At 39.3% G+C, this 24,623-nt stretch overlaps 1 protein-coding gene and 1 non-coding gene across 7 annotated transcripts in view; both read right to left on the bottom strand.

Annotated features, from left to right (window-relative positions):
• The window catches only part of BCAS3 (BCAS3 microtubule associated cell migration factor), a 613,911-nt gene that overhangs the window by 216,040 nt on the left and 373,248 nt on the right, over positions 1-24,623 (bottom strand). The window lies entirely within an intron of this gene.
• On the bottom strand, positions 24,020-24,150 carry LOC129403953 (small nucleolar RNA SNORA70). The gene has a single exon (XR_008629580.1). It is a non-coding gene; the product is annotated as a small nucleolar RNA SNORA70 (small nucleolar RNA).

The following is a 24,623-nucleotide window of genomic DNA, read 5'->3' as shown; positions in this document are numbered from 1 at the left end:
AAAAATCTCTGCATTGTTTTATCAGTGACTTTTTCACACTCAAAAGACAAGTTAGAAAAAATCCTAAGAGGAACAAATTTCTGAAATTAGTTTGGTGGTCTTTTGCAAGCAAACCAACACCAATCTGTAAAGTAACACGCGTGTTACCTTACACCAATCCTCAAACCAAAGTAAGAGTCAATCAAAAGAATACTTCAGATTTATATTAAAAAATATAATCTGTGCAAAAATCCTTTGTTCACAAATAATTTTATTTTTTTAACCTAAAATTATTAACCAGTAGATATTCTGATCATTAACTAAAATTCTGTAGTAGTTCTCAGGAATGTGGAAGTCTATGTTGTCTGTTTTATCCTGGAACTACAAATATGAAATCACAGAGTTTTGCCCAAATAAAAAAACTCCCTCAGATCTCCCGAAAAGGTGAGTGTGTCATGGCTGAGTCAGCAGCCAAAGTTTTATAAATATCTACAAGTCTTATATTTGCTTCAACTCTCAAATGACAAACTTTGCTTTATTACATGTTTTCTTTTTGCCCTCCCTCCCCCCCACTTCCTTCCTCTAAAGATGTGGTCATCCAGGGGCCGGGGACTTGGTTCAAGGGGTCGAGCACATGTCTGCATGTGTGAGGCCCTGGGTTTGATCCTCAGCAGCCTATGCTCCCCATCCCTGCCTACCCAGGAGGGGCCCTGGCAGCCCCTGAAATGCACCGCTGATGGGGCCCTAATATGAAAATATAAAGCTAAACACACTGTCCAACTATAGCCACGGTTGACACCAAAGTAAAGACAAAACAAAACCAAGGGTCAGCAATGTAGCGAATACCTAAAGGAAAGGTCCTTCAAGAGAACAAAGTAGGGCCGGAGAGACAGTACAGCAGCTAAGATTCTTGCCTTCCACATGGTCAACCCCGGTTCAACCCCTAGCACCCCAGATGGTCTCCTGAGCCCACCAGGAGTGATTGCTTAGTGTAGAGCCTGGAGTAAACCCTGAGCACTGCCAGGGGTGGAGAGGGGGGGGATAGAGAGAGCAATGAAAGAAAGGGAAAGAAAAAGCGGGGGAAAGAGAGGAGGTGAAAGAGAGAGGGAGAGAGAGGGGGGAGAGGGAAGGAGAGAGATGGAGAGGGAGGAGAGGAGAGAGAATAAAAACAAAGGAATAAAGTAACCCCAGGAGATGAATATTATACTTGCTATTTCAAGTCTTTGCTTCCCATCTCATCTCTATAATAGCACGAATAAAGTATCTCCTGCTTGTTCTTTATTCTTCTAATGTCGTTCTCATCAGTAGAAGAATGCTAAACACGGAGACCTTTTGGAACGGGGATGATTTCATAATAGTGGTGTGTTTTGGTTGTTAATTCCTTTGTAAGTCAGAGACAGAGTCTAACTACAAATGGGGAAATAAGAGTTCAACATCACAGTGTTTCTAAAGAAGCTGATAAACGCTGTTGAGTTCTGATATAAAAATTAACAAAGGGGCAAATAGTAAAGTTTATCAAGAAAACAAATAGATACAAAAGTTCTAAAGGTGTCCAATGGAAGAGGAAGTAATGCAGCAATCTTTCTGAGGGGACTTTGTAGGTTTTGAATTTGGTGAAAGTGAAGAACATGCAGCCTGTCTCAAAACGCCAAGCTACTTTCTTTTTTGAGTTCCAAATTAATTAAATAGGCAGTGTCATATTAGATTAAGGGGCTGGAAAGGTCAGATTTTAGAGTCACTTCTTCCCCCCTTGACATGCATGATAAAGACATTGACATCGTAAGAAAGGAAAGAAAATCTTGCCTTTATGTGAATCAGCGAGAAAGGCAGGAGTGATATTCTCAAAAGTCGAAGGGAACTGGTGGCAGATGATGCGAGGGAGACACAGTAACTAACATTTTGCTTAAACCATGATTACTGCTGAGAGACAGGTCAGATCAACACGCTCCTACATCATGACATTATGGTAACAATAGGGTAGTTGAAAAGAGCAGTTGAAAAGGCTCTTAGAAATGATGGAATCACAATCTGAACAGACTTCTAAAGTGAGGTAATGAGGAGGGGAGGCCAGAAAAAGGTGACTTCTCTATTTGCAGAACCAACAGGCAGAAAGAGTTCCATGACCAAGGTTCCATGGGGAAAATGATCCAGGTTCTGTTGAGCTCTAGGGATTTGAGGAGGATGAGAAAAAATGTTAGTATTGAGGCAGGGGGTGGGGGGGTGGGTGGAGCAGAACAACTTTAAATAAGGAAGCAGGAAGGCCACTATCTTTTACAAAATCCATGTAGCAAAAATATTTCCCTGCCCTAAAAGCCCCTCTCATTTGTAGATCCTTTGTCAGGTGGGAAAATATCTAAACTGGTAGCATTTTCTACATAAGGAAAAGGAATTGAAATCTGTACTACTGAGGTACTTGTGGTCTTCTTTCTTTCTTTCTTTCTTTCTTTCTTTCTTTCTTTCTTTCTTTCTTTCTTTCTTTTCTTTCTTTCTTTCTTTCTTTCTTTCTTTCTTTCTTTCTTTCTTTCTTTCTTTCTTTCTTCTTTCTCTCTCTCTTTCTTTCTTTCTTTCTTTCTTCCTCTTTCTTTCTTTCTTCCTCTTTCTTTCTTTCTTTCTTTCTTTCTTTCTTTCTTTCTTTCTTTCTTTCTTTCTTTCTTTCTTTCTTTCTTTCTTTCTTTCTTTCTTTCCTTTTCTTTCTCCCTTCCTTCCTTTCTTCCTTCTTTTTCTTTCCTTCCTTCCTCCCTCCCTCTCTCCCTCCCTCTCTCTCTCTCTCTCTCCCTTCCTTCCTTCCTTCTTTCCTTCCTTCCTTCTTTCCTTCCTTTCTTTCTTTCTTTCTTTCTTTCTTTCTTTCTTTCTTTCTTTCTTTCTTTCTTTCTTTCTTTCTTTCTTTCTTAAAACATAACCTCAAGATTTTATCTTCATTATAGAATGAAAGATACAGTTTAGAACTGAGTCACTTAGCTTTTTATCTCTTCTGATTCAAAACGCCTATATCTTTTACTAGCCAACATTCTCTGGGGCTCACCATGCAAACCTCGGCATCAGAACGGTTGTACTTTAGCCTGTGCCCCTGAAAAATGACTGCGCTGTGGCTCCCAGAGCCTCACTCCCCCCGGTCATAACACAGCCTTCCATGGGTATGAAGAGGGTGGCTGGACTGTCTCTTCATGGGGATAGTGCTTGCTACACATCTTACAGAAAGTTTGGCAGGTTTTAGAATGTTCACTACACTTGTAGAAGTGCAGACAACAAGAAAACTGTGGTCTTTCCTCAGTCCCCTGTATCTAGAGCTCATGCTAGAATGCCAGGAACAGAGCAATCATTCAAAATGTGGATGAAAAGCGGCAGAAAAGGCTTTAAAGGTGACTGCTCAATCTCCATGCCTCTGGATGGAAAATAAGTAAACACAACTCATGGGGTGATGGAGAGCTTGAAAAGCAATAAGAGGATCTGCAGATGTTCTTAACAGGTTCTTAACTTAAAGGTAGAAATAGGAGTAACCAGGAAATGGTAGCAGCAGTAGCGCCACTAGTGGCAATGATGTGAAATGCAGGTGAAATCCACTTTCCTAGATGTGGCTCCAGAGAACTCTGTGACTCAAGGACCTTCTCAGTAGAGATTTACTCCCCTTCAACAGGGCTCCTAATGAACTCTACAAAAGAAGGCTTGACCTAGGATAAAAAAAACTCAGAACTTCAGTAACCAAAGAATTTATAGACCAGTTCAGCAAGTGAGAAATGAAATGATGAGGTTAAGTACTCCGTTAGTAACGCACAGGTCAGGACCAGGTCAGAATGGGCTCAGGCTGACGAGCGCTATTACAAGCCCCCTAAACAATCTCTATTGGTGAACTGATACTTAAAACATGGCCTCAGTCTCCTAACCCTAAAATGCCAGTCACTAAATTGAATAAAATTTATACAAAAGCAACGCCTAAGTGTGATCTGTCAGTATAAATTAATAAGGAGAGCGAGAAATGGGTGGATAAGGGGGAAGAAAAAAAAACACAACACAACACTGTTTTGATCCAGGGCGAACTCCCCACTCGTGGCAGAACTTCTATTTCTAATGCAGGTAGGACTCTATCACGTAGTTTGTGCGTTTCTTCCTACTTTTCAGGCCTCATGGGTGGTGGTGATTATTTTTAATGTAATCCTACCTCAATAAGTCATAAATAAGCTTACCTATTCAAATGATCACAATAAATGATGAGAAATAGCACACTGACCCATGAGTGGCAAAGACCCAGAAGGCAACACTTAAAACATAAACTGCCAACACCAACCTGATCAGGTTTCATAAATCAGAGCAGCAATGGCCCTAAAGAGTGGGAATGAGAGCTCCAGTAATTGCAGCCTCCTGTCTGGGAGCATACTGTAAAAATAGCCACAGTAAGCACTCCTCCTGACCAATCAATAGACTCCTATTAACCCCCTGGCCAATTACAGGATGATTGGCTAAGCAAACAAAGAATTATTGGCTGTTTAGTTGGGACTTTATTCAGGTCTCTCTCTTCCCTGTTTCTTATTCTGTTCCACCTCTGCTCCCCACCCCCTTTCCTGTTAGGAAAAAACATCTGCAAACACCTGATATTCATCTAAGTCTCTGCAGTTGTACAGTCTTGTTAAATTGTTACCACCTTTTCCACAAGCAGTTTTGGCAATTAACCTCATGGCCAGGGACTTCAAAGAAAACAACTGTTGAGTTTAACCTCTCTGAGCTACCATAGATTCTTTTATGATTTTTCCTGAAACACTTTCATCCAGAGAGGAAAAAATGCAGACTGATAAAATGAATGTTTATCTTAATATTTGGCCAATTTATTAAGAAGACAAATGCCTCAGACATTTGCCATAACGTGGCACACTCACTTCCCAAAGTCTCCACGAAGTGGGGTTTTATTTTAATTTACATTCCCAACACATGTGTGCTTCTCTGCTCTTCCACAAATCCGACATTTGCTGGGATCCAAGGATTTGATACATTTGACCCGCTCTTGCCCCTATTCACAAATCTCTCATATGTTTCTCAAACTGTTTAAAAGTTCAGAATGAAAAATGCATGTAAAATTAATGCTAAGAACCAAAGTTGCCATTAAAAATCTATTTTCATTTTATATTTTTACCCTCCTAGATACACTCTTTACTTTAAAAGCAAGGCTAATCCCCACGTCTCATGAGAATAAACTACAGTAATAAAGATCAAAATATATGACTGAACAAGCAATACAATTCTTCTTGAGTAATCTTGTGGCCTAAGTGTTTCAACGCAATTTATGCGATGGAACCAGCTTTTTACAGCTGTATATAATAATAATATTGGTTCTGATCAAGCCAGCTGAAGGCAGGTTTGTGAAGGTGTGTTAACTCCTTCAGGCCACAGAGTTCACTTAGAATTTAAACAAAAGTGATTAAATATTTAGTAGACCCTGAGAACTACTGATTTGTCCACTCTCTCTAGCAAGGTCAGTTTTGTAAAACTGCCACTAATACTTTTGCCACTCTTGGTGAACTTCAAAACTTTAGAGAAGATTTAGAGTACTTGTGTATTCTATTTCTAGAAATGCCATGAAGTTGAAATAAAGTATCCGCAGCAAAGGGAACCAAGCTTTTTCGGCTGATATTTACAATCACCAGTTTCTTCATGTTGCCAGTAATTTCCCCTACCATAGTAAATAACTGATCAAGAAAGATGAGACTTGATAGTCCAATAATACTACATGGTCTGGTAATTTTGTTATGGACCTGGCTTTACCCAAACAGTCAAACCATCTCTGGCACCATTTTCTTGTATCTCAGGGAGAGAGAAAGGAACACAGTGACTGATGAGCAGTGTTTGAAGAATGACCTGGAGCAGATGACCACCTTTGCTTCTTAAATGAGTTCTGATGAAAATGGACGGGTACAAAACAATTCTGCCTATCTTAGGATGTTGTGTGGATAAAATGGATCTATCAAATATATAATATGAAGGCTGCAAGCTTTTATTTTGCCTGTATGCTTTTAAAATCAGGAAATGTCCATAAAAATGTGAATTTCCGGTCTCAACTAAATGAAAGGTCTGGCAATGCTATGCCCACATTTCTGCAATGGCAGCATGGGGTGGAACAGGGACAGAAACTTGAAACACAAATAATTGCTATTGTCCCACCACTTAAAACTGGCCACAACAGCATCGGAGTTTTTGAATTTTCCAGTAGTTCGAAACAAAGTAGTTTAAACTAGTTTAAACTAGTAGTTTAAGTTTGAAACTAAATGTTTTGTGTCTGGCACAAAACACTGGCACAAAACATATCGTATGTAGTGGTTACTCTGTCATAGGAACTAAGACAACAAATGAAATTGAGGGAGATTTCATATACATCAACTAAAGATTTTATGTGGCAATAAATTATATCAAGTTCTGGGGGGAAAACCCTCAACATTTCCATGTTATTGTTTATGTATGTAATTTGGGAGGTTTAGAAAATAACATGTATACATATAAGTATGTATATATATATTCAAAATAGTTCTAAATTCCTATAGAAGGCAAGGATGTCACTCAGTAATACACCACCTGCCTTGCATGTGTGAGGCCCTGGGTTCAATGCCTGGCACTGCAAAATAAATTCCTTTAATTTACTTTTTATGCTTCTTCTGGAGAATGATATCTTGCACTGGTATCTGCATTTCCTACTAGCCTATAAACTCCAGTGCATTCCCAGTGCATTGTTGAGAATATGAAACTCTATAATTTGAGCAGTTAGGGAAAGAAAACATTGTAAAAGAAGGAAACAGGTGAGTTACACTTAAGAACCCTTACTGAGAAGTAAATTTTAGATTTACTTGGATATAACAGGGAAAAGGAATGTTATATACAACTGTATATATACAGGTGTTTGAATTTTTTTTCTTCTGTCCGGGAATGTTCTCCTCTGAAATAATTATCTAAAATACAATTTGCCTAACAATCTTCACTCACAGATATTCATTTAAGAGCCACTTAAATTTAGCATGATCAGACATTCTGAATTAGTGGGATCTAAATTAGGGACTTGAGTGTACTATCACCCAGACTCCCTCCCTTTTACGGTGACCGAGAGACAAACAAGGAGTGGAAGAACATAGCCGGGGAAGTGCAAAAGTCGGAGTCCAAATCTGTCTCGGGATTCTCTCATTTTACCTTTATTTTAAGCCATCTGAGTTCAAAGGCATTGTTCAAATTGAGCCACACTGGTGGAAGAGTCTGTTGGAGACCTTGTGCCACAGGACAGAAATGTGCCAGCTGTCTGTCTGGGGCAGACCGTGCAGACGGGGCAGAAGACCTCTGCCGAGACGAGGGGCTACAGGGTGGAAAGGATGAAAATACGTCTCTCCCAAGAAGAAGATAAAAGGCTCTCGAAGATTCCAGGAGTATCTGAGATGCTGCCAGGGGAGGTCTGGCTGTTTCTACAAACAAGTGGCTGGGGCTGAAATTCGTGAGGGGACTTGAAAAAAAAAAAGTCATGTACATGAAACTCAAATCAAACGTAAAACTTCCTCTGTCCACTGCTGTTACCAGAACTTTCACATTACACAGATCTCTCCACAAGAGAAAGCCATTTCTGGTCATTCGCATAGCAATATTGCACTTTTAAAATTTTCTTTAAAGAAAGAAATTTCTATCTCCTGTGGTCAATATAAGTAAAGGAGAGGGCTATCTGTGCCTACCATTTAAGAACAATTTTTGGAAGTAACATTAGATGACGCGGGTTCTGGTGCGATGCAGTCCAGTTCAGTGAACTCCCGCACAGATCAGCAAGATGGTTGGAAATGCCTCCCTCCGTCTGTTTTTCATCTCCAAAGTCCATGTACTCAGTAGAGTGTGAAGAGAGCCTCTCTTCTCTTCAGAACATTCTCCCAGTGGTCCTGCCCCACCCCCCACTCCCTCTCCCTAGCCCCTGCAGCAGAGAACAGGAACTAGAGCAAATGCTTTTGTGAATTAAGAGATCTTGTGAGCGTAAATTTGGTCAGGCTGCTCCTTTCTGCAGGCCAGACCCCACTGCTGCCCCAGGATGTGAACTGTCAGTTTGCATAGCTGGTGATGAGTTGCAGAACCATCAGCAAAGGTGAAGACGGCAGAAACAAGAAAGATTCAAGACTGGTGGAAATCATTTCACAAGGAAAATTTCAGCCATCAGTGGGAGGAAGCTTTGAAAAATGCTGCCATTTCCGAGTCAGAATGAAGGAAAAATTAAATTACTGCCGGTGAGGCGAGCCAAAGTTGCATCTCCCTCCAGGGAGAGTTTTGATAATGGTAAACATTTGACAGCTGGCCTGGAGTTGTTATCTTGTTCTAACAGTTGTTAGGGCCTAAATGAGTATTTCTGATAAGGAAACACAGAAAGAAAATTTCAAACACTTTTATATTTTTATGTTTTAGGCCTCATGGTGAGGCTTAAACAGGTTTGGGGCAATTTGTCACTTAAGGTGTCCTTAAAAATGCAGTGATGCCCCTAGTCTGGGATCCGGCAGTCTCATGATTTCAGTTAATCTATAGGAAGTAATTCTTTAATGCAGATCAATTTACTGAGAAATTATATGTAACCTGTGGCTCTCTCGACAACTCAAAAACAATTTCTATAGCTGAGTTGGACTCATTTAAGAAAATAAAGAGTTAAGTAAAGCCAACTTCAAACTCAAGAACACGCAGAGAACTACAGTGGTGCTAGCTAACTTGGATTTTAGCGACGGTGGATCCACAATTATGACATTAAACTCTTTTGAGAGATTGTTATTTTATGGAAAATATTAGGCCAGATTTTTCAGAGCAGTAACATAAACAACAACTTTTTAAACTTACAAAGGACTGCCTACTGGTTGCCTGAGGTTTTTGACATCACCCAAAGATATCGAGGGCCTGGAGGACTCTTTCATTAGCAAACACTTGTTCGTTTCCTATATATAGTATGAGAAAATAAGTCTGAGTTATTGTCTGAAAAGTTCCAAGTCTTCACAGGCACTGGATCTATCATGGTATCTAGACGTACACGTAGAAAGCTCAGAAGAGATGGGAGGGAGTCCAGTTGCCTTTTATGGAGCTGCTGATAGCAGTGTCCTCAGAAAAAGAACCGATGTCATGAGAATTCTCTAACCCTCTCCATAGACTTGAAAAAGAGTATCTACACTCCTAAATTTACTCTGCCTCTAAAATTCTAGTAGGTGGAAGTTTAACAGGGCCAGAGAAAGAGCAAGAATGAGAGAGTGGAGGCGAGAGCGAGAGAGCGAGAAAGAGCAAAAGAGAGCGAGAGAGTGAGAGCGAGCGAGAGAGCAAGAATGAGAGAGAGAGCAAGCGAGCAAGAGAGAGAGAGAGAGTGAGTGAGAGTGAGCGGTCCTCTGGAATAAACAAGGACCTAGGATTTTTTTTCCAGGGGTGGGAGTGGTGGTGGAGCCTTAATTAACCCAAATATGCTTGTCATAAAGTTGTCATAAAGGGATGTAGAACTGCATGTGGAGGAACAAGGTCACTGCGAATCTCATTAGTGCTCTCAGTTGAGCATTTGTGGACACTATCTCCAAGAAAGTAGTGAGGCATGTGGGCCCAACGAATCAACCAACGAATTGGTAGGTACCCTATCTTTTTGTGACTTGAGCACTTTAGGATGTATTTGCAAGTATTATACGTCAACCAAAAGAAAATGTTACTAAAATTCTTTCCCTATTTATCTTTTAAAAAACAAAATCAGAGAGCTTACCTTTATTTTTGTATTTGTGGGAACTAAAGAGTTTCATTATTTTTTTCCCCAGGGAACCTGCCCTGCCTTAATATGAAAGTATATAAATCGATATTAAAGCATGGTATTTTGAGAATGTTTCAAAGTAAGGTCAAACTGGTGTTAAAAACCCTACTAGTGAAGGCTAAAATAACAGTCTGGCTGAACAGTCTTAAGTGCAGCTGACTCCAATTACTAAGTACATCCTAGCGATTTTTTTCACTAACAAGAACAATGCAAGCAAGTTTTTGAGTTCAAAAATAATGTCAAAGAGAAGTTACGCATAAGATAAATTAGATAAACCATCGCAGTACTACAGAGGCAGCTTCACCTTCAGAACTAGAAAAGTTGAGTTCCTTCTTTCCGTAACAGAATCAGGAAAAGACATGAGGGAGGTTCAAAGAAGGAACAAATGTTAGAAGAAAATTCTTTTGACTAAACAACCAAGAAAATTCTGCATGGAAAAGTATACAAAATCTATCCACTCCAAAATCATGGAATGCATTCTTTCAAAGAAACTTCATTTAAATCCTCTTTATTATGGAGGACATTGAACATACACCTAAATAGGCAATTTACAATAATAATATATTAATACAAAATAAGACATATCTGCAGGCACCTATGGCATACAGAGACCTGTCCTTAAAATCCTGATGTGGCCCCAGGTTATAATTTTCCTATTTTAAATGGGATTTTGAGTAAGCTTGATGGTATCTTGATATTTTTTAAAAATATTCTAATGTATGGCAAGAACTTTTGACATGTTCATTAAGGTTTTTACACCCTCTAACCAGGAGTGGGGTGGGGCCTAGCCAGGAGGTGTCTGCAGACGGGCTCCAGTTCTGAGACATGCCACTTCCCTGGAGTTGTTCAATTCACCTCCAGAGATTGGAAATTGTATTGTAAATTCCTGAAAGAACCTGACAAGCTCCCTGTGGTATATTCGATATGCCAAAAACAGTAACAATAACAGTCTCATTCCCCTGACCGTGAAAGAGCTTTCAATCACTGGGAAAGATGAGTAAGGAAAGGCTGCTAAAATCTCAGGGCTGTTACAAATGGAGACATTACTAGAGCCCGCTCGAGCAAATCGATGAACAACAGGATGGCAGTGATGACAATGATGACAGTAATGATGAAGACATATAATAAAAACCAAACCTCCATCACATAAACCAACAACAATCAAGCCTTACACAATACTGTTCCACCATATCCACATCCATCTTATCATATTAGTTTGAGACAAATCCTCATATCACCAAATTAAGATACATGAAAAAGAGTACCTCCAAATATTTTATTCCACACCAACTTCCCGTTTTGGCCTTCAATCCCTTCCACAAATAACGTTAATGATAAACTCCTGCCCCTATGACCCAGTATAGTATGTCTAAATGTATGTGTTTATAGCACTATTACTATAAAAGTGTTTTTAGCACTATTACCATGCAGGGCACTGTATAATCAAGCTAAATGGAAAACACTTCTTCGATTATACAGATTACACTGAATTTTCTTCCATTCTTACAATTTTCTGACTCTGCTCTAGAATCACTATTTTGGAGCAGTGGTCTTGCACTAGCATGACTACGGTCACATCATCTAGCACCAAGGAAGGCAGAGCAGTTCAATAATAAGACCTGGTTCTGCCAAATAAGAATCTGTGTCCTAAGTCAAGTAACTGAAACTTCTCTGGGCCCCATCTCCTCATCTCCACAATTAGAATAATAATATTTTACAGAATCCTCAAGAAGAGATAATATGTATACAACGTCCTAAACCAGGAAATTTAATAATAATTTCAGCTAATTCTTAAAAACTAAGCAAGAGGATCTTTTATAAGATAAATATCAATAATATGAGGGGACATATATGAAGGTAAAGAGAAGATGTGAAAAAGAAAAGGGGATAAATACATTCCATTGTTACCATCAATGGAAGTTCTTCGAAGAACTTGAATATCTTGGTATAATCATTTAATGGGAATATTCAATTTGCTCATAAGCTAAACACAGGAGATTCAATGAGCCTTAAAATATTAAATGACCATGTACAGATGCAAAGGGCCTTGGTTAAAGCATTTACTATTTCTATGCCAGGTTAAAATGGAGGGTAGAGGGAAATGAACCCTCCCTACCTTGTATAAATGAGTCACCCCAGTCCATTTGTACAGGTGAAGGTGAAGCAAGAAGATAAGCAGAGGGAAGTGATAGTACTGATAATGAAAAGTAGCAGTGGCACTGATGGGTTTTGGACTTGGCTTCATGCCTGTACCATTTCAGTATTACACTTAAAAAAAAATCACTCAAATGAACAAAGGGCATAGAGAGGCAATGCTTTTTGCTTACTTAACATTTGTCAGGACACTTGCAGATTAGGACAAAAATGTATCTTAAATCATGCATTGTCAAACTACTACATTACAATCTATAATGTGGCCAGAGTCGAACAGTCATTCCAGAGGGAAAATATTGACATAAAAGTCACTTAAAAACAATTCACCTGATAATTAAAAATATCCCAAAGCAGAAACCTTTCACCCATAAGTGTTCTTTTCTCTAGTATATTCCAAAATTAAACAAAGGTTATATTAAGATGACCAAATGCCAAGGCACTATTTCTCCAGGAAAAAAAAAAGAGAAGTAATATTTTTGGTTTGGTTTTGTGATCACACCCAGCTCTATGCTTGGGGGTTACTCATGGCAGTGCTTAGGGCACCAAGCAGTGCTGGGGATTAGCTCAGGATCAGCCTCCTACATGGCAAGAGTCTTAACTCTCTTTCTGACTCAAGATGAGTAATTTTTATATGTATAAGTCAACACTCAGCTGATGGGATTGTGCAGTATAAATACATACTTTAAGAATCACTTAATGGATTATTTTTCTTTACTCTTTCCCTCTTCTATTCAACCTTGCTATTGGAATAATCTTCATAAACTCATTGTTTACCCACCTCAGAATCTTCCCACATTGCTTGTACTCTATTTTAGCTCATCCATTAGCTCTTTTGCCTCGTAGTCTGACCCTCCACAACTTCACCTCACACATCCAATCCTCTATATTCAAAGCATTCTCAAGATCGTCCAGTGCACATGTATTCTGGTGCCCTTGTTTCTTCCCCCAAAGAATTTTTTCCCTCCATCTTCACCTAACAAGTAGAACCTATTCCTTACATTATGGCTCGGCTGGCATTTTTTTCCATGAAAAGATCTCTGACTATCCCTCTTAAAAATAACCTTTCCTTGGGGCTGGGAGCGATAGCACAACGGGTAGAGCATTTGCCTTGCACGTGGCCACCCAGGTTCAATTCCCAGCATCCAATATGATCCCCTGAGCGCCGCCAGGAGTGATTTCTGAGTGCAGAGCAAGGAGTGACCCCTGTGCATCGCCGGGTGTGACCCAAAAAAGCCAAAAAAAAAAAAAAACAACCAAAAACAAAAAAACCTTTTCATACTTTGTACATTTAGAGGATTCCATCTGCTTTGTGCTATGCTCACTTGAGTTCATATTTTTATTCATTTAATTCCAGTTTATGGGAATAGGGAGTTTCTGTCTTCATGTTCTTGTACCTCAGAGAATATAAAGCATGAGGGGGAATGTATTTAATCACATAGCACCATGCTGCATATTTGGGGCCTAGGAAACTGACGCTAAAAACACCTCCATCTTTGCTAATAAGTGGCCTACACAAGGAATCCTGGCTACAGTGACAATTAACTCACAAATTCCTGGACATTAGGAGTTCTTGCTAGAGACTAACTCCCCACTGAATCCATCTGATGGCTGCACAATTCAGAGTGGGCAGCCAATTCTCTGGTGACGGAGTACATAAGAAACTGAAGAAGAAAGGCACATGTGTTAGCGGAAACACCAAAACCACAAATATGAAAACAGTATTTGTGAACCTCTTTTGGCCAGATCACAGACATCTCTAACCTCATCACACTTCCTTAAAAGGAACAACTCAGGAAATGGGGAAGGGAAAAATATCTTTAAACTTTATTTTTCTTAAGGCCTTCCAAATTTTTAGATTGTATCATCTGGATTGGAGAATCCTACCCTCCATTCACGATAGGAGAAAGGTCTGTAGAGACGCCTGATCTTTCAGGATTCCCCCAGCACTGCTGGGACTGATGGCTAAGATCAGGGATGGCGCCATCTGTATTTCGGAGCTTCAATCACTAGCAATTAACACAAGGTTAAGTGCTGGTAGAAAATGCACAGAAATAAAAAATTAACAACTCTTTGAAAACCTAAGAATAACAAAACTCATTTGTCTCTGTTATAATTGAGGTCTCCTGCCCCATGCCATCTAATAGATTAATGAATACACAAAGGCATAAGTGGGACTAAACAGATTTTGCCAAAAAGCAAATCAAATTTAGGATGGCACTAGAAATGAAAGTCTTCTGCTTTATAAGAATGTATTATTGATTAAAATACAACAACTCAATATGTTTATTCTCACCTCTATAATTAAAATATAATAGGAAAATATTCCAAAACACTTATCCTGGAAATACTTAGCAGCATATGCAAAGATAACAACTTTCATAAGTTTCTTGTTGAATTCCTAAATGTAGGTGTCTTTCAAAAAAAAAAAGGACAAAAATAAAGTTCAAGTAAAAAAATATTCTCAGCAAAGCCAAAGTCTCTTATTCCAACAATAATTCTCAAATGCTAAAATAATCAAAACCATTATCTAGCCCTGAAATAGATCATTTATATTATAACCATAAAATTAACTTGTGGGTCCAAGTAGATGGCTAAAGTGACTGGAGCACAATACCTGGTTTGATCCCCAGCACCTCACGGTCCCTCAAGTATCACAGGGGGCAACCCATACTCCCAGTACTGCATTACGTATGCCGATGTCCAAACCCACCAACCAAACATAAAACGGGCTGGAGAGGTAGCAAACAGAACAGAGCACAGGCTTTGCATGAAGAAGGCCCTGGATTTGGTCTCCTGACTACACGGAGACCAAAGTACATGGTCTCCTGAGCACTGCTGGGAGCCAGTCCCAAGCACTGAGCCAAGAGCAGTCACTGAGTATTACCAGATATGGCCCCTAAAACAAAGCCAAAACAGTAAGTAGAAATCAACTCAACAGAGAACAGAGAAACTGCTTACTAGTTGATGTTCATTAATGTACATCAACTAGTATCAGAGTAATGTGACTTTATCCCCTACAGAGTAATTGAGCTTTAATTTAATTTTTTAATGTAATTTTTAACTTTAATTTTTAAATTAATTTTTAATTCAAATTTTAAAATTTTTATTTTATTTTTTAAAAGTTTTTTTTACAATTATTGCATTCAATATTCTAGCACCAAGCCCACCACCATTACATGTTCCCATGACCATTATTAACTCTAATTTTTAAGCTTTAATTTTGATTTCCAGAAAATTCTATAGTGGGGGGTCAAAGAACTTTCTTAAAGAGTAACCTTCAAAGCTGTTCTGTGAAAGTAAATAACACAGCATTCTCCATATGTAGTCAACACTGTTAACTGGTTCATTGTGAAAAGGGGTCTCTGATTCCAAAGATATGTGCTGGAGCTAATGTCAGGTTTATAGTTCTAAGACTCCTAATGCTGTGTTGATCAACTTAGATTATCATAGTTACTTGCTAGATGTTGGTATTTATGTTTCAGTTCATTAAAACTGGATAAAAGAAATTCAGTTCCTCAATAAAACTGATGTGCAATATTTGTAGCTCACATACCGTATCTAGATTTCATTATCACAAAAAGTTCTAGTGTATGAGGCCATTTGAAAAATTACCTGCCTTAAAGGTCAGATTTGCTATAGTGCCATTGCTCCAAGGCAAAGTGAAAGATAGGACTGATAATATCACCTATCATATTTTTATTCTGAAAAGTAGATATGACATTGAGAGTAGATTTACCACCTCAGGTTATAAAGACATGGAAGGAAAGATAAAAGTAGACTCTTGGTAGATAGTGAGAATACAAACCGTTTGCACAACGGTAACTGCAATAAAACAGAAAACCCACTTTTCCCATAGTTTGTGGACTGTTCTATGGAAAAGAAACTATTTTGGCATTAATAAACTTTGGGAATAAAGTGAATATTCTCATGATTTAAAAACTACTCAGACATACCACATACACATGATCTTTAAGAGGTGCATTCATTTTCACCTCCCCAAGAAATTAGGCTAACGTGTTGTGGCTAAAGTCTAGCTTCATGGAATCAGGGTGAGCAAGGGAACGGAATACAGATTGTGAAACCAGACAAGAGCTGAGCTTCTGCACCTTCATATCTATGCTCTAATCTTTTTTTTTAATTTTTATTTTAATGAATCACTGTGAGATACCATTACACACTTACAAAGTTTCGTGATTATGTTTTAGTCATACAATGTTCAAGTACCCATCCTTCCACCAGTGCCCATTCTCCATCACCAATGTTCCCAGTATCCCTCCTGCCACCCCCACCCATTTCCACTCCCTGCCTCTGTGGCAAGCACGTTTCCTCTTACTCTTTTGGGTGTTATACTTTGCAATACAGGTACTAAGCGGCCATCAGGTTTGGTTCATAGTCTACCTGTCAGCACACACCCACCATCCCAAGCGAGCCATCCAACCATCACTTACTTAGTGGTCCCTTCTCTATCCCAGCTGCCTTTCCCTCCACTATGCTCTAGTCTTGAGACTTCAGGGCAAGGTACGGTACTGGACTTTTCTGGGTCTGCATGCTCCCCTGCCCCCCAAGATTACAAAGAGAAATCAGGTCATCCTCACAGTTTGTGTTTTTAAAAAGATAATATATACTTAAAAGAGCCACCAGTTCATATTAGAGGGAAAATGGTACAAATATTCACACACACATATATACACACAAACTAGAAACAGCTTTTCTTATTGAAGCTCATGCTACTGCAGAATAAAGGTAGAGAACAGAGAGATTTTCAAGATGACTGAATTGAGCAGAGCAGGGGTGTAGTGATGGAGTCTCACTGATCAGAACTGCCTACGCATGACCTCACTGTGAGAGCTGAGCAGCTGTGCCAGGTGGTCAAGGCCACAGTGTGGGCAGCTTGGAGCCAAGACCAACACAATGGCAGGTCCTGATGTTGGTCCCCATTAGTCTGTTCCAGGAATCTTGGAACAAGCACCTTGGCTCAAAGACATGCCACAGGCCAGATCAAGACCTCTCTACACTTCCACTTTCACCTTCCTTCCTTCTCTTCCTCTGTTCCTCAGTATCCAGAGTCTGGAGACAGTGAAGGGGCTTCACCTTCCTTAGCTGGGTCTCCTCCTTCTGAGTTCTCACATGCATTCCCCGCCCCCTCCCTTGCATGTGCATGTCTAATCCCAATGTCAGATCTCTTCTCAGCAAACCCGAACTGATACTGAAAGCAAACCCAAAGAAAAGTTATTTCCAACCCCATTTTAGCCCTATGCCACTTGAAATTTAATATTTCAAAACCTCTTTGACTTTAATGACAATAAAAGAACAAAAAAAGAAGTTAATGTGCACCAAGCACTGAGTAGTTGAGTATGGACATAATTGGTTACACTGACAGCTGATGCGGAAAACAAGCAGAATCAACCTAAGACTGCCACTTATAACAGCTCACAGTAAACAAAATCAGTCTTACAGTGGTGGAGAAAGAGTACAAGGTATAAGGGTCTTGCCTTGTAATGTGGAAGACCCTAAATCCATCCTAGGCACTCCATATGGTCCCCTGAGCCCCACCAAGAGTGATCTCTAAGGACAGAGCCAGGAATAAGCCCTGTATGTAGCTCCAAAACCAAACCAAACCAAAACAAAAAACCTTAATGTCATAATAATCATGTCATTCATACCATCCATTTGAAGCTTATAATTCAGTGCAAATCAAGTCCTTTAACACATAGTTCAACATTTACTCTGGGCTGGTGGCTTTGCAAGGTTTGAGAGCAACTGTTCTAAAGAGGGACATTTTGCCCACAAGGGAACAACAAAAAATGTGTAAACATTTCTGTTTTCTTCGAGGGCCAGGGTAAAGATACTGTTATTTGATGCTGAGAAGCTGGTGATGCCACTAAATATCCTCCAATGCCCATGATGGCCCCTACATCAAAGAATGATCCTGTCCAAATGCCAATAATGCCTCAGCTGAAAAATCCTGTTTCAGGCTTATAAGATATACAGGAGACGACATACATCTTCCAATGTCTGCTTCCACTGTCTGTGAAGGAATGTAAAGTGGAAACAGAGCATAGGATGTGAGGGCTTCACCATACATAAGAAGAATTGGAAGACAAATATGAATTTGTCAGGGGTGGGCAGGATACAAAGAAATGATTTAATGTAGAGAGTAGAGCATGGTAAAATGCTTAGATATGTAGAAAGCATGATGGAATCTAAGAAGCCCTAGCAGTTCAGAATGGCTGGAGTCTAGTCTGTTATCAGAAAAAAAGAAAAAGAAACCAGACAGACATGAAGGTTTTGTGTGGCAGGCTAGAAAAACATCACCAGTGGTCAGCAAACGTTTTCTGTAATGAACCAAAGAGAAAGTATCTTCAGACCACCTGGCTCCTGTTACAACTATTCAACTCTGCTGTCTGAGCAAGAGAGCAATTATAGTCAATATATAAGTGAATGGAAATGGCCGTGTTCCATGAAAACTTTATGAGGCCCCTAAATGTGAATTTCATAAAATTTTCAGGCTTCAGAAAAATCTTCTTTTGATTTTTTTCCTTACCATTTAAAAATGTGAAAACGGTTCTTCATGTGTGGGCTCGCAACAAATATGGAGAGACAGCAGTTTGCTAAGCCCTACAATCAGGAACACACAGAAATCAAGGTAACAACTTAGCTGATCCAATTTATAAAGTGAATCCTGAGACATTCCTTCTGAATTCTGGAAATTCTGCCTCTTCAATGCTAAAAAAATGTGGGACTGGGGCTGGAGCAATAGCACATTGGTAGGGTGTTTGCCTTGCATGCGGTTGAACCGGGTTCGATTCCCAGCATCCCATATGGTCCCCTGAGCAACGCCAGAAATAATTCCTGAGTGCAGAGCCAGGAGTAACTCCTGTGCATTGCTGGGTGTGACCCAAAAACCAAAAAAAAATTAAAAAAATAAAAAAAAGAAAGAAATACGGGACTTTAGAATAAGTGCTCTTACTAGCTTGCCTGTAATGGGATGCGACTAAGAACTGAAAAAACTCATTTCAGGTGGTGAAATGACATTTACCTAATGAAGATATAAATTTCTTGATTATTGGTGGGCACTTGACAATGATGGAATATGATTAGTGCAACAACAACATTCTTAAATTAGTTCTCTGGTACTAAAAGAGTACGTCCTTGAGTTAAGAGAATTAAAGCCAAGTGACAAAATGTACCAATTATTAAGAAACCATCCCCCTATAATCATTTATTATAATAAAGTTAACAGAAAATATCTCAGTGTCAATGTGAAAATTAAAAAAACAGCATGCTTGTCATAGTTATATCTTCCATGTCAATTACTCCACATTTTATCCCATATCAAATTTTAGAGACTCCGAGGTACTTTAAACCTTATTTATATTTTATTTCAGAAAGCAGTTTATTTATTAGTTTCAAAGGAACAAACGATGCCCATTTTTACCAAATTTTACTAAAATCTTAAAAACTATGCACACTTTTACTAAGTTGAAACTAAATATTTTGGGGGTTGGAGTGATAGCACAGCAGGTAGGGTGTTTGCCTTGCATGTGGCCAACCTGAGTTCGATTCCCAGCATCCCATATAGACCCCTGAGCACCGCCAGGGGTAATTCCTGAGTGCAGAGCCAGGAGTGACACCTGTGCATGGCCGGGTGGGACCCAAAAAGAAAAAAACCAAAAAAAAAAATTGGTTGCTTCATGATTAGTAAAACAGCAAGAACAAGAAACAATCCAAAGGTCCATCAAAAGATGACTGGATAAAGATGTTGTGGTACAAATACAGAATTGCGTACTCTTCAGCTATAAGAAAAGATGGAAGCATGCAACTTATTGTAATATGGATGGGACTGGAGAGTATCATGTTAAGCAGACTACATTAGAGTTAGAATGAATACCAGATGATCTCACTCATCTGCAGCATACAGAGAGAACAAACAAGGGAATAGACAGTATTGAAAAATTACAAACCCTTGTTTTAGGAGTACAAAACAGGTTAACATACAGTGAGGGACAGGTGGGGGGTTGACAGTACAGGTGGGGTGAAGATCAGACTTGAGGTGACAGGAAGAGAATTGTAGAAGGTTGTAATTGTGAGGTGCACAACTTTGTACATCAACATCATGCAACTTTAAAACTACTGTAAGCATTCTACCTCTAAACTACAATATTTTTTAAAAAAGTGTGTTCCTTCATAATTCTAATCCTTTTATTTTAAAATACATGTGTATACTAGCATTATTAAAGTCATATGAAAATTAAGCAGCTGTCATAAACACTTTTGGGGAGCACCAAGCAGTATACAAGGGCGATTCCTGGCTCTGTGCTCAGGGGTTACTTTTTTTTTTTTTTTTTTGCTTTTTTGGGTCACACCCGGCTGTGCACAGGGGTTACTCCTGGCTCTGCACTCAGGAGTTACTCCTGGCGGTGCTCAGGGGATCATATGGGATGCTGGGAATCAAACCCGGGTTGGCCGCGTGCAAGGCAAAGGCCCTACCCGCTGTGCTATTGCTCCAGCCCCGTCAGGGGTTACTTTTGACAGTATTCAATGACCACATATGGTGCTGAGATCAAACTGGGATCATCTAGATACAAGGCAAGCACCTTAATCTGTATTATCTCTCCAACCATTGTCACATACAGATTAAAGAGGTTGACTCTTTATAAATAGGATTTATCTTAGAACAATAAACCTATGTCAAAAGAGTTGTTTTCAGGATTAACTAAGGTGAGTGTTAATTTAATGATATGCTGCCTGACATACAGTATAGGCTTAATTGATACTAGGTATCACAAAGTTGAAATGATGTTATCACTACTTCTGTTTCTTTCTACATATCCTACTATGGCAGACTTCTCCCAAATTTATAATATTTTTAGGCATTCTAGAATCCAAAAAATCTAGGAATTTCACAGTTCAATTTTTACAATAAAAGTAGACTAAGTGAAACAGTAAACCTTGGTTTAAGCAACAGGGTTCTGCAGTGGACATGCTTGTTTTTGAATCCTGACGTTAAAAGCCTGTGGAGGGAGTTAATTCCAGACAAACCTTAATCTGAGAAGCTGGAGATAAAGCTCAATCATCTGGAATGCATGGTTTGCATGCAGGAAGTCCATGTTTGGTTCCCAACTCTGAAAGGTCTCTGGAGCACCACTAGGAGTGAACTCTGAGCACTGAGCCAGGAGTAGCCACTGATCGTGGCTGGGTATAGCTCCCCAAAACAAACAACCACAACAAAACAACTTCCTAATTTAAACATGGAGTTAATATGAGATAATATTCACAATAACACAGTATTTCCACATATTTTACAACCTTTCTATGTTTGTGACAGTCATTGATTGCAATCTATCTATTGTGAAATTAGCTCTCTGTTCATCTTTTGAAGGAATGTGTGTAAACCGCTCCTCTGTTTATTCTGACTCTGATTTATCAAACTGTGCTGGCCAGCTCTACTGGCTTAACTGGTCTGAAAAATTAGAAAAAGTAAAAATAAAAATGTTTCTTTTCCAAATCAGGGAATCCTACATCCTGTCCTTTTCCTTTGTATAATTCCTTGTCCAGTATATACCTTAATCTCAAATGCCCTGGTTGTCCACCTGGGCTTCTGTCTCCGAATCTGCTCCAAAGGGTCTCAGGAATACACACGTGAAAATCATGTTCTAAAGAAGCCTGTGAAACAGTTTGTTAAAGATCCCACAATAAGGAACAAAAGACAGTGTTTGAGGGGATTCCTGGCAATGTTGGGCCAATGAACGTCACAGAAAGCACACTTCCAATCCACTGGCTTCAAAAGGCTAAGGAAATAACCTATTTCCTTTTCCCTCTTTTCTATTTGGTTTCTCTGATGTGCTCCCAGATACTCAGAGGAAAAATTTAGATATCCATGAAATCTTAATATGCCCGTTTGAAGCCAGGAAAAATAAAGAACTGCATGCCAGTATTTCAGACCAGGAAGGGCCCATCAATACTTGAGGGGGAATTTGGTTCGGTCTTGGGAATTACTGAAAGAGTCTTTCTTTCCCAGTCAACAGGGACGTAATGTCAAATGACTCAAATGTGCATGGAATTCTACTACCCTGAAGCATGCTCCTGAAGTAATTCTACCAACTCTGCACTTGGTCCTGCCATCCAAATCTTCCTTTATTGCAGAGGAGCTGCAGCAATTTTTTTTTTTTTTGGCTTTTCCTACAACCCTTGTACTTGACATCATTTAGCCTTGACTCAGACCCTGACCTTGTCTTTATTCTTGGGGAAGAATTCAGAGTGAGCAATCTTCACTAGCAACAACTCAAATGTGAAGACCCAACCAAGTTCTATAATGAGTGCTCTTTAATCTTTAATTTCATCTGTTCATTAGAATGACATAACATAACATACTTCACTATATCTGAGAAACATTATATAATTTGTTGTTACCAGTTTTGTTGTGAATTTTGTTTTGCCTTAAAATAGAAGTAAACATTCTAGAAAGACCATCATGTTAACACTGAGAGGTGCTGTAACATGAATGGACTGGAGCGATAGCACAGCGGGTAGGGTGTTTGCCTTGCACACAGCCGGCCCCGGGTTTGATTCCTCTGTCCCTCTCGGAGAGACCGGCAAGCTAGCGAGAGTATCCCGCCAGCACAGCAGAGTCTGGCAAGCTACCTGCGGCGTATTCGATATGCTGAAAACAGTAACAAGTCTCACAATGGAGACATTACTGGTGCCCGCTCGAGCAAATTGATGAACAAATGGGATGACCGTGCTATAGTGCTACTTAACATGAATGATTCTAAGTTTGAGAAAGGAATGGGAAATTACAAAGTAGGATTGATATGGTGTGTGATCAAAGAGGAGGTCGTCTGGAGGCCTGTAAATTGTCCAGGGAGCTGGGATGAGCCATTTTTCTATATCAATCTTAAGGTTTTAAAACTCTTAAAAATTGATGGAGGCATTGTGATTTAAATACTGTGATAGATTTTCCAAATAATCCCAACACCACACCTATCATCAGTGTACCAATCTCCCTTACCCAAAGTCCCCAGTGCTCCCCTCTCACCCACTCTCAGTTCAGTGGATCAGTTCTCCTACTATGTTGATTTGGCCTCTTTGTTGCTATCTTGCTGTGTATCTTTAAGTTTCACATATGAAAAAGATAATTCAGTATCTATTTCCTTTTATCTTACTAACTCCATGATTTTGTCCTTTCTCAGAGCTGCATAGTATTTCATTGTGTAAATGTTTCACAACTTCTTGATCCATTTATTCATAGTTTGGGCATTTGGGTTGTTTCCACAGCATTTTTTTTAAAAGCCACAAAAATGTGTTTGATGTTTGATTTTTTTCAAAAATCATCTTTCCATCAACTGATATGCTTTTTTTTACCTCCTTTTATACTGATACTACATTAGTTAATTTGCGTATATTGAACAATCCTTAACATCCTGGGATGAACAACGATTGATCATGGTGTATATCCATTTTCATATATTGCTGGATTTGGTTCACTAGGATTTTGTTGAGGATGTTTGCATTCATATTGATCAAAGGTACTGGTATGTGGCTTTTCTTTTTTAATAGTGTACGTGTCTTTTTTTAGGTTTAATGCCAGTTTCATAGAAGCAATTAAGGGAGGATTCCTAGTTCTTCAATATTTTGGAAGAGCTTGAGGACTATGGACTATGAACATTGTCTCTGTTGAAGTTTCAGTAGAAATCATTAGTGAATCCATCTGGCCCTGAGCTTCTGTTTTCGGGAAGAATTTTTTGTTTGCCTTTTTTTCTCTGTCTGCCATTAGCCTGTACAACTGTCTTCCAACCATGTTGAGCCTATGTTTATGATAGAAGTTTAAATGTTTCTCGTGTAAGCAACAGAAGTTTAGGTTCAGCTCTATGACTTTAAATTCATAAAATTTGGAAAAGCTGCATTTCTTGAAGATGAGGATCTTCTAGTAACCACTGAACCTGAATTTGTCCCTAGGTGGAGGGAATCAATCATATCCTCCTTATTCTGCAGGTTGGTGTCAGTTGATGCCTTGACCATTACAGATCCTTCCACTGTGCCTTGGTTTTTCCAAAGACACTCCCCGTATGCGTCTGGAAGCTAAGAATTGAGTCAGCAGGAATATAGACATAAATGCCCACAGCAGAGAGCTGTCTAGTTTATGTCTTAGGATAACCCATATAAGTAACAGGCTGCAGAAACCAACCATGAGGCTGTTGTCTGCAGCCTCTGCACTCCGGCCCAACAGAAAAAAAAAAAAAAGATTCTATTTCCCCCACTCCCCCCTTACACACATACTTCTCTCTCTCTCTCTCTCTCTCTCTCTCTCTCTCTCTCTCTCTCTCTCTCTCACACACACACACACACACATACACACACACACATACACACACACACACACACTGCCTTTTAACCAGTTTTGTTAATCTGACTAAATCAGCTTTGAATTTTCCTTTACCTTATATATTTGACTAAGCTCTCTAAGTGCGATAAGATTTTCTGCATAAAACGGGACCCACTTGATTGGCTCAGAAAACCACTGTCCACCTCCAGAAAGTAAAACTTTTAGCAGGAAAAGTCAATCGGAGGGGGTAGGATTTTTAAAACTTGGCTTGAATTCTTACATCTATTAATGTCAGGAACAGGAGGTGGGATCTTCTATTTCTTGTTCTGTCTCCACCTTGTCTTGTCTGCACTGAATGAAAGATGCAGCACATTAACTAGGTAAGCAAACAGAAGTAAGTTCTTGCTC

The sequence above is a fragment of the Sorex araneus genome, chromosome 3 (assembly GCF_027595985.1).
Source record: "Sorex araneus isolate mSorAra2 chromosome 3, mSorAra2.pri, whole genome shotgun sequence".
Classification (NCBI taxonomy): Eukaryota; Metazoa; Chordata; class Mammalia; order Eulipotyphla; family Soricidae; genus Sorex; species Sorex araneus.
The sequence above is the reverse complement of the archived record's forward strand: the minus strand, read 5'-3'. Positions and strand labels throughout refer to the sequence as shown.